Source organism: Pyxicephalus adspersus, chromosome 1, assembly GCF_032062135.1.
Source record: "Pyxicephalus adspersus chromosome 1, UCB_Pads_2.0, whole genome shotgun sequence".
In the NCBI taxonomy this organism is placed as follows: domain Eukaryota; kingdom Metazoa; phylum Chordata; class Amphibia; order Anura; family Pyxicephalidae; genus Pyxicephalus; species Pyxicephalus adspersus.
Window position 1 is genome coordinate 109,275,618 of NC_092858.1, and position 19,882 is coordinate 109,295,499.

The 19,882-nt window shown below is 42.8% G+C and overlaps 1 protein-coding gene across 5 annotated transcripts in view; it reads right to left on the minus strand.

Annotated features, from left to right (window-relative positions):
- SLC6A17 (solute carrier family 6 member 17) overlaps positions 1–19,882 on the minus strand; it is a 350,014-nt gene that overhangs the window by 262,766 nt on the left and 67,366 nt on the right. The window lies entirely within an intron of this gene.

A 19,882-nucleotide genomic window follows, 5' to 3' on the forward strand; every position in this document is an offset into this window, starting at 1 on the left:
TTGGATTGGATTGGATACAAATGCGCCCCCTAGGTTTCCATTTACTGGGGTGCCTGGCCTGAAGGTGCAATGTGAGCACAACCCACTGGCCTACCTGGAGCTATTTCTGAATGGCGAAGTCATTCAGAAAATAGTTGAAGAGACAAACAGATATGCAGCACAACAGCTGGCTGCTCCACATGCAAGCTGGTCCAGAACCCAGAATTGGTAGAGATTGGAGATATTTGGCTTTTTCTGGGCCTTGGTATTCTCCAGGGGGTGGTGGGGAAACCCCAGCAGAAGTGGTACTGGTCCACCAACAAACTGCTTGCCACCCCTTTTTTTGGCACAGTTATGCCTGAATATCGATTTGCTCTAATAATGAAATTTTTACATTTTACAAACAATGATGATTTTGATGAGACCACCCATCCTGCCCCCAAGCTAAAAAAAATTTGGGAGGTTTATAAAATGATTATCAATAACTTCAGAACCTGCTATGTGCCAGAAAGGGACATTACTGTGGATGAAAGTTTGATGTCATATAAAGGGAGACTGAGCTGGGTGCAGTACATAGCGTCCAAGAGGGCACGGTTTGGGATCAAGTCTTTTATGCTGTGCGAATCCAAATCTGGATATATCTGGAACTCTGTTATATATACAGGCAAAGGCACAAAATTTGATCCCAGAATTAGTTCCTATGGAGTGGCAACATCTTCTGTGCTGTCTCTTATTGAGCCTTTGCTGAACCAAGGGTATTGTCTTACTTCAGACAATTTTTATACATCCCCTGAGCTTTACGAGTTTTTGATACAAAACAAAACGGATGCCTACGGAACTGTTAGGGCTAACCGTGCCAGCCAATTTCACTGCACAAAAGCTCAAGCCTGGGATTAAAGTTGCCTGGCAGAAAGCAAAAAATGATGGCTCTCCGATGGCATGATAAAAAGGATGTCTGCATGATGAGCACTGTTCACAACACCGCCATGGTTCAAACCAGAACAAGAAGTGGGAAGGACGTTCTGAAGCCCCGGGTAGTCATCGACTATAACTGCACAATGGGGGGTGTTGACAGAGCTGACCAGGCCATGACTTTTTATCCAGCGGTCAGAAAACAACAGAGAAAGTACTATAAAAAATCTTTCGTCATCTAGTGGAAGAGTGTTTGTGGAATCCATACATTCTATTCAAAAAACAAAATGACAGGCCTGTACCCCACTCTGAATTAATTTGGAAAATATGTGAAGCTATATGTGTGAAACACCAAACACCAGAAGGGGATGCAATTCAACGTGGATGACGTGCTTCATACGCGGTGAACCCAATACGCCTGAGTGCTCGTCATTTTCCAGAGCGCAATCCACCAACTCCAAGAAAGAAAAAACACACAAGAATGTGTGTGGTGTGCTGCTCCAAGAGAGGGGATGATGGGAAAAAAATCCGGAAGGAAACCCAGTTCCACTGCCCTGAATGTAACGTTGGATTCTGTGCAGCCCCCTGTTTTAAAATTTACCACCCTAGGGAGGTGTTTTAGAATAATATAGTACCATACAATATACAGAGTTATTGCTTTTTCAGTATTTTCGATTTATTTATGTAGTCATGTTTAAGCTGATTTTTGTGTTTTTTCCTTATTAATTTTATTAAAAGTAAATTTTTTTTTTTTACATGATTGTGTGTTTCAAACTCTTTTTATATTCATGATATCTACTAGATCCTTGTTCAGACATATTTCTGTAAGTTACAGGTCTACAATTTAAAAAAAAATTTCATGAAAAACAGTGTACCGCTTTTGGTACAGAAATCTAGACATCTGTGTAACGCCCAGGTGGTTAATAAATACCAATAAAAACAAAACAACAATCAAGGCTATAACAAATATATTGACATAAAAAATAAAAATGTGTAGAAAAATATACATGGAATAAATAAAAAAAAAACAAGGAAAACTAAACAGAAACAAAAGGAAACAACAAAAAAAGACAGGCACATGAAAATATACTTATAAAAAATGGAAGGAGGAAAAATGGTTACACCATCACATTGACAATATCAGAAAGTTTCCATTCACATACCATCTATGACTACAGGGGGGTCATTTTCTAACATGCGCAAGGCATACCAAGTGGTGTGTTCAAAGGTAGACATAATCTGACGTTTTAATAAAGGAGACTGGTTCTCTATAAAGGATTCTCATAATTCAAAAAATTAGATTTATTAAGTGCCGTAAGGCACTAGCTAGGGCTATTCGCACTAAGCGATCATCCGCTTTTATTCCAAGTATTAAAGATGTTTCAGGGTTCATATGCCATGATTTGAAGGAGATCACCAACTCCTTTCATGCGTTTTACCGCCAATTGTACAACCTCTGAGCTCCTACGGACTCTGTAAGCACCCATACCCGCATTGAAAGAATTGCTGATTACCTTAAGGAGTCCAGTCTGCCCAGTATTTCGGAAAATTAGTTAGAAGTGCTGGAGAAACTGATCACAATTCAGGAATTGCAGAAAGGCTGTGTCACATGCTGCTTCACGGAAGGCCCCAGGACCTGATAGCCTAACATTACAGTATTATAACAAGTTTAGAGAGAAGGTTGTTTTCACCAAAGGTGGTAACCCAAGAACTTTAAGAAGAAATGGTTTCCCATGTGCCCAGCCTGGGAATTATAATGAGAAGGTGAGCTTTTAGGGATAGAGAAAAGACAGGCTTTTTTAGGGCACGGAGTGTTTTTCATAAAACAATAAACTTTATTTCAATTGAAAATATTCTAAAACTAGACAGAGATGACCTATGCTAGTCCTAGTGCTAACATAGTGAAAACAAAGCTAGGTGAAGCTAGGGTAAGCATATGGTACAAGTAGTTTTGGTCCTGTTCAGACAGCAATAGTTTTGTTTCCCATCCGACACCTTTGGCCTAATAAGGCTTCCTCGGGGGGTTGTTGGGGAGACCTTTTGAGTTGTGGGTAATAAGAGAGGTAAGATATCAAATATTTGTAACAGTATAATGGTCTTAGAGTAATCAGATTGATGGTAATAAGGCTTACTTGGTAGTATTGCTGAAATTTTCTGTGGAGGCCAGTTGTCCTCATACTACTTGTGAAATGATTCAGTTATCAAAGCCTTAGTGCTTAGGAGACACAACTAGGGATGAGAAGTGTGTGTGTGTGTGGGGGGGGGGGGGGATAAACAGAGGAAGTATAGTATTTAATGTAGGTTTTTTGGAGATAATAGCAATAGTATTTAGTAGTATATATTGTGGGATATTCAACTTACAGTAAAGGCTAGCCCTATTGTTAGAGATAGAAGATCCTTTGTATGGCTCTTTAAAAGGCTTTTAGGTGATGATTACTAGGTGTTAGGAGAAAACAGGTATTTGTATTGTTATACTGCTCATGATATTCCAATTATTATCCAGTAGATAAGGTGATTAAAAATATATATATAATAGTGCTAGAGTTGCGCAATATTAGTATAAGTAGTATTCAAAATGAGTACACAAGATTATTATTATACAGTATTTATATAGCGCCATCATATTACGCAGTGCTGTACAAAGTGCATAGTCATGTCACTAACTGTCCCTCAAGGGAGCTCACAATCTAATTTCCCTACCATAGTCATATGTGATTAATATAGTCTAAGGTCAATTGTTAGGGAGAAGCCAATTAAGCTAACTACATGTTTTTGGGATGTGGGAGTACCCAGAGGAAACCCACGCAGACACGGGGAGAACCTGCAAACTCCATGCAGATAACGTCCTAGCTGGGAATCGAACCTGGGACCTAGTGCTGTAAAGGCCGGAGTGCTAACCCCTGAGCCACCGTGCTGCCCTATTTATAGATCGACTATTAATGTCATAAAATGGTCAATTGGTTGCACTAGATTTACATGATAGGAATATACGTAATAAGGAATACTAAGGTGAGTTACAATATATTGTAGTGAACCTAGAATATTAAAATGTAACACTACCTTAGTAGGTAACTTTTTACTGAATATATAGGTCGTAGTGTAAACATATAGGAGCTTTGAGATCTGGGGTAAAGAAAGTTTATTACCATGTTATAGTCATTGTAGATGGAATAGTAATAGTTAGGTATCCATTATAGAGATTATTGGTAATTAATCCTACCAATACCGAAACAGCAATGAGCCATTGCAAGGGAATAATGTTCCCTATGTTATATGGTAGAGCCCCCCCCGTTTCCCCCCATTCGCTCACATGTTGAGATAGATAAGTGTATGGGTTTAGGCTAATAGAAAAACTATAGGTTTTTTTTAAAGTGTGGCTGTGGGCACTTGCATACAGGGGAACTCTATCTGGAATCAGAGCTGGATATGAATACTCCTGAAGGGAGCTCAACATAATTTAATTATTTGGACTTGTGACTTTAAAGGGGTTACTATTATGTTTAAGGGGAACTCTGAAAAAAGAATTAAGGCAAGAAATAGTGTTACTTTTAAGAGGTTACTTGTGTCTTTAAGGGGAACTCCAAAAAAGGATTTCAGCAAGAAATGAGTGTTACATGAGTCTTATCATGTCTGAATATTATATTATATCTAAGTATATATGGGTAATCTGACTGAAAACCATTATATACTGTCTCAGTGCCCCACTAGTCATTTGCATGATTTAACAACTAGTCTTAGAATAATACATGGATAAATATATAAATTTGTTAACATAAGAGAAATAAATAATGACATGGTTAAAAAATTACATGATTGTTTCCATAATTTGACAGATAGTCTTAAAGTAATACATAAATAATTATTTTATATCATTGTCAAAAAAGGAATAAATGAAATTGGAACATAAATAACCATCCTAGTGGTGGATATAAGTGATAGAAAGTATCACGTAGGTGACGAATATTCGAAAGTTAGGGATAAGTGTTGTTAGGGTGATTATAGTAAAAAACGTTTGAAAGAGAGTATGTCATTAAGTCCCGGTGGGATTGTGGCATTCAGGGAGAAGATCCATTTTGTTTCAGAGCGAAGAAGAATGTTGTCGAGATCTCCTCCTCTTGAGTTGGGCGAAATTTGTTCCAAGGCTGTGAAGTGAATACATTTTACATTGAAGTTGTGGCTTGTGCCTACACGATGGCTATCATGGTCATCAATTTTCCTGTTCTGATTCTGTACACATGTTCGTAAATTCTTTTTCAGAATGCTCTTTTTGTCTTTCCTATGTAGAAGCACGTACATGAGTTCATGTCTATGACCCCTGTTGATGAGCAGTCAGTCTGTTGTTTTAGCTTGTGTATTTGTTTGTTGGGAATTGAATGGTAGATTGTTCCCTGATCCAAGGACATTGGCTGCATTTCCCGCAATTGTAAACCCCTGTAGGTAGATTTGAGGGGTTACGTTCCACGAGACAAGACTATCTCTCAGAGATGAGGATATTTTATAGGTTAGGTTTGGTTTCTGGTTCAGGAATATAGTTGTACTGGGGTCTCCAAGTAGGATCTGCTGTTTCATGAGTAGTTTGGTTAGTGTGCTGTGTTGGATGTTGTATGTGGTAATAATTTGTACAGTCTCATCCGGGGTATACGGTCTTTTTTCCTGGATGAGGTCAGACCGTGTCTGTGTTTTTGCTTTGTAATAGGCTTTTTTTTAGGGATTTTTTTGCTATAGCCTCTCAGGGTTAGTCTTTGAGGGCCTGGGCTTCCTTTTCAAAGACATTTTCTTCTGTACAGTTCCTTCTAAGACCTAGGTATTTGCTTAAAAGTTTGCTTCTTTTTAATGATGTTGGATGAGTGTTTGAAGCATGAATTATAGTGTTTCCAGCTGTTTCCTTCCTGTAGAGCGTTGTGCTAATGCGTCCTGACGGTAACATTCTTAAAGTTGTGTCCAAAAACTGTACTTTATATTGATTGTATTGCATTATGTGCAGGAGTGATTTTATGTGTTCTGTGGGATCATGGAAAAAAAATCCTTAAGGGATGTTTCAGGGCCCATCCAGATGATGGTGATATGGTCATAATATCGTTTCCAGCAATATATGTGATGTTTCTATGTGAACAGGTCAGGATTCTGGAAAAGTTTGTTTCCCAGTTGCCTAAGTATATATTGGTGTATGATGGAGCACATATCGTGCCCATCGCCACACCTTGGATCTGCAGAAAATGTTGGTTATTGAAAGTAAATACATTCCTAGTTAGTATGTATTGTAGCAGTTTCCCTATGAATTGGTTGAATGCCTGGTTTGATGGATAGAAACAGTGAAGTTCCTCGAGTATGATCTCAATGCCTTTAGTGTGGGGGATGCTACAGTAGAGCGCCTCTACATCAATGGTAACGAGAAGGGCATCTACTGAGGCTTGTGTGTCCGATGTAAGTCTAAGCAGTTCCAGAGTGTCCTTCAAATAGGATGGTAACTTCATTACTATGGGTCTGAGATAGGCATCTACAAATTCACTTGCAAAGGAGGCTATTGATCCTATACCGGAAATGATGGGACATCCTGACGGGTTGGTTTAGGCTTTTGTGGACTTTCGGTAATGAGTAGAAAGTTGGGATCTTAGGGTATTGTAACAACAGGTAATTTTTCATGTTTATTTTGATGATTCCTTGTTCAAATGCCTGCTTTATGATATTTTTGAATTCCCTATGCTAGGTGCCCATGATATTACCTGATATAGTCCTATACTAGTCGTTGTTGTTTAGTATCTTGTAGCACAAGTTAAGGTATTGGGGTTGATTCATGACAATATTTCAACCTTTGTCTGATGGCTTGATGACAGTATTTTTGTTCCTTTTCAGATTGTTCAAGGCATTTTTAAAACTGGAATTGAGGTTGTCAGTTTCTGAGTGAAGCTGGGGTCTAAGATTTTGAACTTCTTGAGTAACTAGATTCATGAAGGTTTGGATGTGTGGGTAACTAGATATTGGTGGGAAAAAGGTGGATTTAGGTCATCTTGTAGGAATGTTGGTGGTTGTTGGGGTCTCACCAGATGCCTCAGATGTGAATTGTTGGGTTACAGCATGAGTTATTCAATCTTGAGGGAGTTGTGTTGGTCCCTCAAGATGGGTGTTGTTCTTGTATTCTGTTTTCCTCCATTAGTTCATGGAGTGTCTTCAGATTTTTGAAATCTTGGATATCAAAAGAGTTGAAATGCGGTGGTATCGTGAATTTTTTGTTGCGCTGTGAGTCATCAAACATGATTTTTAGGGTCTTCTGGTGAAGAGTTGTAGGTCCTTTACAAACTCAAATTTGTCGAAATCAGTGGAGGGACAGAACGATAGTCCTAACTTCAACAAATGTATTTTATCAGTCGTGAGGGTGTGTGATGATAAGTTTATGACTTGTGTTCTTGGTTGGTGTTGGTGTTCCCTTGAGGATGTAATTGTTCATCGCGCCTGTGAGGGGCAGAGGTGAGGGAAGTGGGGAGGGGTGTAGGTCTAAAAAAGATTTGGTTTTGGGTATGGTTCCAAGAGAAATATTTGGTTGTGGTGTAGTTGGGAGTGGTAGATATTTTTGTGAAAGGAGAGGGGGATCAGATGAGGATAGGGGAGGGACTGGACTGTTTAGTGGTGACGGTGTGTGTTCTGGCATGTCTTTTGGGGTTTGTGGAGACTCCACGAGGTTGGAACAGGGGGTTAACGGTAAGGAGGCTGTTAATGAAAGTAATTCTAGAAAGCCAGTAGAGGGTTTGCTTTTGAGGTTAGTGATGCTGGGTGGACTGGAATCACTTTTGTGGCGTTTAGTTTCTTGTGAGATATTGGGTATGTGTTTTTTGTTTGTGGGTTGGGTGTAGTGTTGAGGTGTGGGGTGTGTGATTGAGTTTGATTAAAATCTGTGAAAGGATTGTTAGAGATGTATAGTTTGTTGGTTGATTTAGAGGAATTTGAAATGGTTTTGGTTTCTGTTAGTTTTGATAGGGGGTTCAGCTCTCGTTGACCACTTGTGGAGTCCCATTTGTATGCTTTTTGTTTGACAAAAGCCCATTTATCCTTTTGGAATTTGGATTCCTTTTTATTGAATATATTCACATTAAACCTCTCGAGATGAAGTTTTAAGGAGGAATATTTGTCTTGGAAGGAAGTTGAGTTAATGATTTCCAGGTTTTTTGTGTACATTTCAGATAGTTCATGGTTTAAGGTAATCAGTTCTTGTTTGTAGTGATTGATTAGTAATTGCATAAGTGATGCAATTTCCGGGTTTTTTATGTTGGGGAAGATTTGTATCCTAAGACCAATCGGATTGCAGTTTTCAGCAATATAATTTTCAAAAAACTGAATATACCAATGTGAGAGGGATTTTCTTTCAAAAATTTGTTTGAATTTCTGGATTAGAGACGTGCTTTTTTGTTCATCATATATAGACGATTGACAGTTGGTTTCGATTTTGGACATAAAGATTTCCCAGTCCTAGCCTAGTATGTCCATTTTGTTGTGTAAGTTTACCGTTGTTCTGTTTTACTTAGTTTACTGGTATTGCTGTTAGTTAGTATTGGGCGGTTAGTAAAGGAAGAAAAGAAGTGGGGGGTTGACCCCTAAGATCTGGAGTGAAGGTTGTTTACACCAAAGGTGGTAACCCAAGAACTTTAAGAAGGAATGGTTTCCCATGTGCCCAGCCTGGGAATTATAATGAGAAGGTGAGCTTTTAGGGATAGAGAAAAGACAGGCTTTTTTAGGGCACGGAGTGTTTTTCATAAAACAATAAACTTTATTTCAATTGAAAATATTCTAAAACTAGACAGAGATGACCTATGCTAGTCCTAGTGCTAACATAGTGAAAACAAAGCTAGGTGAAGCTAGGGTAAGCATATGGTACAAGTAGTTTTGGTCCTGTTCAGACAGCAATAGTTTTGTTTCCCATCCGACACCTTTGGCCTAATAAGGCTTCCTCGGGGGGTTGTTGGGGAGACCTTTTGAGTTGTGGGTAATAAGAGAGGTAAGATATCAAATATTTGTAACAGTATAATGGTCTTAGAATAATCAGAATAATGCTAATAAGGCTTACTTGGTAGTATTGCTGAAATCTTTTCAGTTGAGGCAAGTTGTCCTCATACTACTTGTAAAAAGATTCGGTTATAAAAGCCATAGTGCTTAGGAGAAGCAACTAGGGATAAGAGGAGGGGGTAAAGGGGATAAACAGAGGAAGTAAAGTATTTAATGTAGGGGTTTTTTTTAGATAATAGCAATAGTATTTGGTAGTATATATTGTGGGATATTCAACTTACAGTAAGAGCTAGCCCTATTGTTAGAGATATAACATCCTTTGTATGCCTCTTTAAAAGGCGTTTAGGTGATGATTCCTAGGCGTTAGGAGAAAACAGATATTTGTATTGTTATGCTGCTCATGGTATTCTAATTATTATCCAGTAGATAAAGTGATTGAAAATATTTATATGATAGTGCTAGAGTTGCCCAATAATAGTATAAGTAGTATTCAAATCGAGTACACAAGATTGACTATTAATATAAAAAAATGGTCAATAGGTGGCACCAGATTTACATGATAGGAATATATGTAATAAGGAATACTAAGGTGAGTTATGATATATTGTAGTGAACTTAGGATAATAAAATGTAACAATACCTTGGTAGGTAAATTTTTACTGAATATATAGGTTGTAGTGTTAACATATAGGAGCTTTGAGATCTGGGGAAAAGAAAGTTTATTTCCATGTTATAGTCATTGTAGATAAAATAGTAAAAGTTGGGTATCCATTAAAGAGATTATTGGTAATTAATCCTACCTGGTAGTGGGTTCTACCGGTATATCTTTGCTCCGATAAAAGATGGTAGGTGTACCCATATATGCAGTAGTGTGTCAGCTGGGGAGTGGCGTCCACATGACATGCAGCACTGTTTGCTGAAAGGCAATACAGAAACAGCAATGAGCCATTGCAAGGGAATAACGTTCCCTATGTTATATGGTATGCATAATGAAGATAACAGCACAAAAAGTTTACAATTCACTTTTATGTGGTGGTATAGTGGTGGGCTGCAGGTAGCTGTCCAAAGGAGGACTGGTTCACCCGCGCCTCGTCCCTAAATGGGACTAGCGAGCACTAGTGGGTCCTGCACCGTGCTTGCGCGGCGTGCCTGCTTGTATTTGTTTAGGGAAGGGCAGCTTCCGCCCTTCATAGGAAGGTACACATGTGCTGGTAAAGCAGGGGGGCAGGCAGGATGGCTTTGGACGGCTACCTGCGGCCCACCACTATACCACTACTTAAAAGTGAGTTGTAAACTTTTTGTACTGTTATCTTCATTATGCATACCATATAACATAGGGAACGTTATTCCATGCCTGCTTGTAATTCCGTGCCCACTTTAGCACCACATAAAAGTGAGTTGTAAACTTTTTGCGCTGTTATCTTCATTATGCATACCATATAACATAGGGAACGGTATTGCGTGCCTGCTTGTAATTGTTTAGGGAAGGGCAGCTTCCGCCCTTCGATGAGAGGTACGCATGCGCTGGTGAGGCGGGCGGGGGGGGTCTGGCTCACGGAGCGAGATGGCTTTGGACGGCTACCTGCGTCAAACAAACTTACTGGAATAGACATAAAAGGTAGGGCCGAATAGGGTCTCCTTCACATCTCCAGCATGTCCAGGAAAGGATATAAATACTCCCTCCTAAACCATCTGCTTAATGCAGCGAAGGCATGTACACCGGCATGGTGCCCCCGACAATTGGTCCATGGCTGCGGAGAATAAAATATATATATTGCATAGAAGAAATGATGACCACTGGAACCTTGAAAGCTGAAAAATTTACCAAAACTTGGTATTACTGTATACATTCCTACCCTCCAACTACCGTCCTATCTCCCTTCTCCCATATGTCTCCAAACGTCTTGAACGCCTTGTCTACAAAAGACTCACCCATTACCTGAGCACCAACTCTCTCCTTGACCCCCTCCAGTCTGGTTTAAGAGCTGCCCACTCCACTGAAACAGCCCTTACTAAAGTGGCCAATGACCTCATCAGAGCTAAGTCTCAAGGCAACTTTTCCCTGCTCCTTCTCCTTGATCTTTCCTCTGCTTTTGACACTGTTGATCACCCCCTTCTAATACAAATCATGCACTCCATTGGTATCTGTGACACTGCTCTCTCTTGGTTTGCTTCCTATCTGTCTGACCACTCCTTTCAAGTTTCTTTCAATGGTAACTCCTCCTCACCCACTCTCCTCCCTGTTGGTGTTCCCCAAGGGTCAGCTCTTGGACAGGTTCTCTTTTCTCTGTACACCTCCTCTCTCGGTAGTCTCATATCCTCCTTTGGCTTACAGTACCATCTGTATGCTGATGACACTCAAATCTATCTGTCCACCCCTGACCTGTCTCCCTCAGTCCTGGATAAGGTCTCATGCTGCCTGTCAGCCATCTCATCGTGGATGTCTGACCGATTCCTGAAACTCAACCTGGATAAAACAGAACTCATCATCATCCCCCCCTCAAATTCCAAATCTCCCCCTGACATATATCTAACTGTTAACAACACTGTTAATCAGCCCTCCCCTCAGGCACGTTGTCTTGGTGTCACCTTTGACTCGGCTCTCTCATTTACCCCCCATATTCAGAACATTTCCAGGTCCTGTCACTTTCACCTACGCAACATCTCAAAAATTCATCCCTACCTGTCCCCTGAGACCACCAAACTCCTTGTACATGCTCTTATCATCTCCCGTCTGGACTAATGTAACATCCTTCTCGCTGGTATTCCACTAACCCGACTCTCTCCTCTACAATCTATCATGAATGCTGCAGCTAGACTCATCCATCCTTCCCGCCGCTCCTCTTCTGCTGCATCTCTTTGTAGTTCTCTACATTGGCTTCCATTTCACCTTAGAATCATTTCACCTTAGAATTTAAGCTCCTGTGCTTTGCCTTCAAATTCCTACACAGTTATTGTCCCACTTACATTTCTGACTTGGTAAAAAAATACTCCCCCTGCCGCTCTCTCCGCTCCTCCAATTACCTACTAATGACTTCCTCACTCATAACCACATCACAGGCATGGATACAAGACTTCTCTAGAGCTGCCCCGACTCTCTGGAATGGTCTTCCTCTTCCTATTCGGCTTGCTCCTACTTTCTGCTCATTTAAAAGAGCGCTAAAAACCCATTTTTGAAACCACCACCACTTCTCACCACTACATATCTCCCATCCGATTGTGTGTGAAATTCCCCCACCTACTAGATTGTAAGCTCTTCGGGGCAGGGTTCTCTCCTCCTGTATCACTGTCTGTATTAGTCTGTCATTTGCAATCCCTATTTAATGTACAGCGCTGTGTAATATGTTGGCGCTATATAAATCCTGTTTATTATTAATAATAATAATAATAATAATACATTACAGATTTGTACAAAGGGAGAGGGTAGTGGAAGAAGGAAGAAAAGTAAGGCCTTTTTAGGCACATTCACAGATAGATAACATTTTAAATTTTAAGGCGCAATATCGAATTGTATAATACACTATACAGATTGAAACATGGTTTCCAAGAAGGAATATACTATATCTATAAAGATACGACAAAGGGACTTACTGTTAAATGTGTGATGCTCCAAAATGGTAGTGAGAATTAAAGGAAACAATGTGATTATATGTGTTGGCTGTGTCTAATAATCAAAATCTAATAAAGATAAGATAATTAGTGAGTTAATCAACATCCTCCCAGTCCCAGACACAGGGTTCCCAAACTATAGTTCCTGATACACCTTTCCTCCTACTTCTTCCTTCTCGGCTGAAAAGTCTTGTGTACAGCAGTACGTAGAGGAGTCCCACCGAGGGGTTGGAGAGGCAGAGAGGACGCATTCCTTGAACACACACACAGTTGTTTCAGTCATCTGTCGAAGAGAGTCAGTTCACAGGCTTTCCCTCCTCTTACTTTTCACCCCAACACTCTGAGCCAGACGAGCCACTTCAAAGTGTCACCAAAAGGTCGCTGCTTCCTTTCGGCACATACAGGGAAACTGTTCCTTCTAATGATGATGATGATGATGATGATGATGATGATGATGATGATGCCCTTGATCCGACATGGGGCGAACAAGGAAATCATCATAGGCAGGAAGAGGAGGAGGAGGAAGAAGAGGAGGAGGTTGCAGAGCGCCATCAAAGGGGGAGAGGGAGGAAGAGGGTAAAAGCTGCCAACACTCTGCAGTCTTCAAGTACCAGTGAGGCAAGTCATAGTCGTCCATCGTCGGCAGCTGTCACCACAGCTGTGCCTCAACAACCGCAGACCGCCACCACGAGCACCAGCTACAAAGCACCTTTCGGCCCAGTTCCAGTTCGCCCGTGTGGGCATTTTTTACTGTCCATAGTGATGACACTATGGTCATTTGCAAACTGTGTGCTCAGCACTCGAAACGAGGCAAAAACCCAAACAAACTTGAAACAAGTTGCATCAGCACACATTTAAAAAGCCACCACCTGCTAACCTGGCGGGAACACCTGGGCAAAGCACAAAGCTCTGTGGGTTGACCTCCGCCCCAGAAGCAAGCTGCTAGATCTTCCACTGCTGCATTTCCTCCTTCTGCCACTAAAGGTCCCCGTGCTGCTGCCAGCAATTTGAGTGGGGCATGTAGCCGAGCATTACAGTTTTCAGGCTCCACCAGTGGTGAGATGGAGCTGCAACGCAGATCAGCTGGTGTATGTCGCATTGCTAGCAGTCAAGACCAGGCTTCATTGCCATCCCCCACACCTTCTACCCCATCGTCTAATATTTCTGTGGTTAGCATTAGCAGCATTCAACCTTCCATCCCCCAGATGCTGGAGCGCAAGAGGAAATATGGCCCAAATGACCCCAAAACAAAGCTGATCAATGTGGCAATTGCACAGCTGATTGTGTTGAAGCTCCTCCCTTACCGGCTGGTGCACTCCAATGCGTTCCGTGACGCATTTCTCTGCGCGAACCCACAGTACGTTATGCCCAAGCGGCAGTATTTTGCACAAAAATGTGTTCCTGCTTTGCATGAACACGTGCAGAGCAATGTGTCCATGGCCCTGCAGCACTCAGTTTCTGTCAAGGTGCACCCGACAACCGTCAGTTGGTCCAGCAAGCACGGAGTGGGAAGATACATTTCCTACACAGCTCACTGGGTAACTTTGGTGGCAGCAGGGGAAGATGCAGCTGCAGGAAGGCCTGCATACCTAGCTCCGCCCAGAGCACATCGCCATGCAATATCCTCCTCAGGGAGACACTGGGTCCTTCATAGGGGAAGGAACCAGCAGTCTCAAGCCAGACACTACTGCCAGGGCTATTCAGGGCTAGTAGGGCCCAGGTTCCTGAGTATGAGCTTTCCTACCATCAGGGGATGCTCATACGGTTAGGAGTTAGGGTGAGGATAGGGTGTCTGCAAGGGGTGACCATTCCCTGTTCCCTAGTCATTTGAGGCCTAGTAGTATATACACCTTTCTGTTTCCCTCCCCTCCCTGTTATACGTGACACCAGCACCTCCCATTCACCAGCATCTGTTCACCGCCAGCAACAACCTGCAGTTTGCTATTTCCGTGCACAAGTGAGACGTTGCTACGCATTCCTGAGGGAATCGGTTCCCTCAGCCACATGGGCGCAACCATTCTAAGTGCCCTGCGAGAGAAGAAAGGCCTATGGCTAACTCTGTACGAACTACAGCCAGACAAGGTCGTGTGTGACAATGGGGCCAATCTGCTGGCAGCCCTGCTTTCTGGGAAACTCACACACGTACCTTGACTGGCCCATGTCATGAACCTCATAGTACAACGCTTCCTTGGGAATTACCTAGGCCTCCAGCCGCTGTTGCTGAAGGCCAGAAAGCTGTCAGCGCATTTCCCCTGGTTGTACACAGCCAGTGCCAGATTGGATCCACAGTGAAACCTCAATCTGCCGATGCACCGGTTAATTTGTGATGTGGCCACTCATTGGAATTCCACCTTTTACATGCAATGGCTCGATGAACATCAGAAAGCAGTGGTGGATTACATGGCAGAGTCTGTTTATTTGAGACACTTACCTACATTACCTTACTTTAGCCCTGCAGAGTGGCTGCAAATTGAGGACTTGTGTATTGGCACCTTTGGAAGAAGCGACCAGGATGATCAGCAGGGATCAGACCTGTGTCAGTGACACCATCCCCATCATAAGCCTGCTGGAACAGACAATGGTGGAGCTTGGACATGACACAGATCGAATGCTGCAGGAAGAGATGACGTTTCAAACATCATCCCTGACATGCATGCCTACTAGGCATAGTGTACCACAAATCCAGGAAGAGGAGACGTGGAAGAGGATGAGGATGAGGAGGAGATTGCAGGCATGGGAGAGAGGAGGAAGGGGCAGAGGAGAATATATAGGGTACATGGCATCCATCCACCCAAACACAGCGGCATGTTCCGTAGATAGCAAAACTAGGCGGAGAATGAGGAGGACACCCTGTGCTGCTGTTTTACCCACAGGAGTGTGGGTTCAGAATAACCTCAACTGTGGGAAGTTTGAACCACATGACAGCCTTCATGCAGTAGTGCATAGCCAAACATCGTACATACAACACATAAAAACAAAGACTGACGACTCTATTGGATTGCTACATTACTTGATCCACGTTACAAGCCTGAGATACAACAACTAATCTCTCCCCAATACAGGGTACCTAAAATGCATCACTACCAAGAAGTGCTTGTAAGGGACTTGTACTCAGCCTTTCCATATACCAGCAGCAGCAGCAGCAGCAGGGATCACCATCATGGCAGTTCCACCAGCCATGGCAGCCAAGTTACCTTAGGCGGCATGGGTGGCAGCAGCAGGAGAGGTCGTCTAAGCCAAATTATGCAGGCTTTTTTTGATCATGGGAAAGCCGCCAGTCGTGCAGCAGTTGCCAATGACAGTCAGCGGCGCTACTCAGTCATGGTGCAGGAATACCTGAGCTCTACTTGGGACATCTGCAACCTGCAAAGCCAGGACCCACTGCGCTACTGGGCATCCAAGCTTGAGCAGTGGGCAGAGCTGGCTGAAGAGCATGCCATTCAGATCCTTGCCTGTCCAGCCGCAAGTGTGTTATCTGAAAAAGTGTTCCGTGCAGGTGGGGGCGTAGTGAGTGACAAGCGCATTTGTCTCTCTGCAGAAAATGTTGACCAACTCACTTTTATTAAAATGAATAAGGCTTGGATCGGCAATGACTTCAACACCCCCTCTGCAGTGTGCACTGATTAGTCGGCAACTGCTGCACGGCCTGCTGACACCTTGACGGGAAGAGCACTTCCACAGCCTTCTGCATCTCCTTCTCCTCCTCCCCCTCGTGGCCCTCTAACTCTACTCTGTCTCTGAGGCCTATACTTTGCAATAGAGCCGTGTAACTGGCTACATTTTGTTCGGAGGACTTCCCTCAGGGCCCTCTGTCTAACAACTTTGAGGCCTATATCACTTGTAACGGAGCTGTGTAAATGGCTAATTTTTGTACGCAGGACTGTTTCTGTATTTCTCTGATCCCACTTGCAATCTATCAAAAAAAGCAAAAACATTTCTGTATTTCTCTCCCAAAAATACAGATATTTAATTCTAATACTACTTGGTATCTATAAAAAAGCCAGAAACATTTCTGTTTTTTTCTCCAAAAAATACAAATATTTAATTCTGAATCAGAAATAAATACTTGTATTTTTTGGATAGAAATACAGACATTTTTTGATAGATAGCAAGTGGTATCAGAATTAAATATCTGTATTTTTTAGATAAATACAGAAAATTTTCTGCCTTTTTTAAAAGATAGCAAGAGGTACCAGAATTAAATATCTGTATTTTTTGAGAGAAATACAGAAATAGTCCATAGACATAGACAAAAATTAGCCGGTTACACAGCTCCACTGTCCATGCCACATTTTACAAAGTTACAGCTAGCAGATAGGAAAAGGCAGTCCCCTACACAGCAATGTCTACAATAGCTACGGCCTCCAGACTGTCCATGTGAGGGGGAGCCCCAACCTCTTCATATGCATCAATAGTTGGAGCCTCTAAAGTCTTAATCTCTTCATACTCCCACTTATCCTACACCCGTCATGTCTCTTCACAGTTGCAGACTAGAGTCAAACTTAACAGGGTCTTCTTCCCACAGATTCTGTCAAGCCCGTTCCCTTGCCAGTTTTGCTAGATAGTAGGTAGGCACACTGGGAATCTCGTTCATTCAATTATGCGTATAACTAATTAGACGACGAGACATTTGGCTATCTTAAGAGAGTCATAGTTACTCCGGCCGTTTACCCCTGCCTGCCCAGTACCCAGCTTTAGATGCCAGTTAACAATGCCATCCACACTCCGTCTCAGGGACCGCCGCCTCCTCCTGCTTTTACTGCTGCCGCCTGCCGAGTACCCAGCTCTAGATGCCAGTTAACAATGCCATCAACATTCCGTCTCAGGGACAACCGCCTACTCCTCCTGCTGTTACTGCTGCCGCCTGCCTAGTACCCAGCTCTAGATGACAGTTATCAATGCTGTCCATGCTCCGTCTCAGGGCCCACTGCCTCCTCCTCCTGCTGCTGCTGCCTGCCGAGTACCCAGCACTAGATGCCAGGTAACAATGCCATCCACACTCCGTCTCAGGCTCCACCGCCTATGCCTTCTGTTGTTACTGCTGCCTGCCCAGTACTCAGCTCTAGATGACAGTTACCCATGCTGTCCACTCTCCGTCTCAAGGCCCACTGCCTCCTCCTCCTGCTGTTACTGCTGCCGCCTGCCGAGTACCCAGCTCTAGATGCCAGTTAACAATGCCATCCACACTCCATCTCAGGGCCCACCGCCTACTCCTACTGCTGTTACTGCTGCCGCCTGCCCCGTACCCAGCTCTAGATGCCAGTTAGCAATGCTGTCCACGCTCCGTCCCAGGGCCCACCACCTCCTCCTCCTGCTGTTACTGCTGCCTGCCCACTACCCAGTTCTAGATGCCAGTTACCAACGCTGTCCATGCTGCATTTTACAAAGTTACAGCTAGCAGGTAAGAAAAGGCAGTCCCCTCTACAGCAATTTCTCCAATAGCTACGGCCCCTATACTGTCCAAGTGAGGGGAAGCCTCAGCCTCTTCAAATTCATCAATAGTTGGAGCCTAAACAGTCTTAACCTCTTCATATTCACCAATGTCTCCAATAGCTACGGCCCCTATACTGTCCATGTGAGGGGAAGCCTCAGTCTCTTCACATTTACCAATAGTTGGAACCTCTACAGTCTTAACCTCTTCATATTCACACTAATCCTACACCTGTCATGTCTCTTCACAGTTGCAGACTAGAGTCAAGCTCAACAGGGTCCTCTTTCCCCGATGATTCTGCCAAGCCCATTCCCTTGGCTGTGGTTTCGCTGGATAGTAGGTAGGGAAAGTGGAAATCTTGTTCATCCATTCATGTCTCCAATAGCTACAGCTTCTACATTGTCCATATAGTTGATGGCCTCAACCTCTAATGCTGTCTTTGCTCCGTCTCAGGGCCCACTGCCTCCTCCTCGAGCTGTTACTGCTGCTACCTGCCCAGTACCCAGCTCTAGATGCCAGTTACCAATGCCTTCCACACTCCATCTCAGGGCCCACCGCCACCTCCTCCTGCTGTTGCTGTTGCCGCCTGCCCAGAACCCAGCTCTAGATGCCAGGAAACCCCTCAGGGCCCTTTCTGCCTCTTCCTGGAGGCCTGTATAAAATATGGCATGTTCCCTTGACTGCCCCATTAAATGGCCTTGCCAGCAACATAACAAAGCCTTCCTGATTTTTTTCTTGACTTGTACAGTGTTGTGCAGAGGTGTGGGAGTCTTGATATGTCTTTTTAAATGTATTTGTAGGCTGTAGTAGCTCTACACAGTCCAGAACAATATCCCAAATTTTTACCCTATTGACTTTAATAGTGTTCGAATTCGACTTTTGATCACCCGAACAATAAAGGTCTATTCAAGCGAATAGCTGTTGAATCAAATAGTGAGCTATTCAACCAACACTAGTGATAAGCCAGATTTCTGATTCAATTTTTCTTTTTTTTGCTTAGTGAGGTTTGCAGGTATTAATGGAGAGTGATTTATCTAAAAATGTATCCATAGTTGTATAGGGAGTGAAATATGGACACTAGGCAGTTCCCAGTAAATCCAGAGAGGTCCCCACAAGATGGGCATGTAATGGAGCTTTAGGTATTCACTAAGTATAGTAAAAACAACTGTAGACTAAGTACAGAATGAAGAGATGTGTCACAAAGTTAAGCAATTATGCAAAATAGGCATGAATGAGGAGGCAAAAGAGAGCAGTCCACAGGAGACCCTCAAAGCCAACCACTTCTACAAGTCACAGATCCCTGGAGGTAGTTGCGGAAACATTGGCAGTGTAGCAAAAGTATCTAAATAAGGATGCTGGAGAATTCCCGGGTGTTGGAGAGGAACCCAAGATTGAACTGGTTGAGCTTTTTTTTCCCAAAACGTTATGTCTAGAAAAAAACAGACACAGCTCATCACCTTGCCCAATACCATCCCAACACTGTAAGGTTTTCAGCATCAGGGAGTGGGAGACTGCTCAGGGTTGAGGGAGAGCAAAGCACAGAGCTATCTTCAATGAAACCTGTTCCACTGTGCTCAGGCCAAAGGTTCACCTTCCTACATGACATTGACCCAGAATGGCAGAATATCACCCAATTTGGGTGTGCAAAGCTTTTTGCATCATACCCTAAAAGACTCAAGGCTGTATTTGCTGCCAAAGGTGCTTCAACTTTATAATCAAATGAAGATGTAGTGGGCCTGATTTATTAAAGCCATCCAGAGCTGGATAGGATACACTTTCTTCAGTGAAGCTGGGTGATCCAACAAACCTGGAATGGATCTGGTCCAAGATTCAAAACATTTACTAACAAATAGCAAATTACTTTGAAGAAATCCATTCCAGGTCTGCTGGATCACCCAGCTTTACTGATGAAAGTTTACCTTCCCCAGCCTTGAAGAACTTTAATAAATCAGGCCA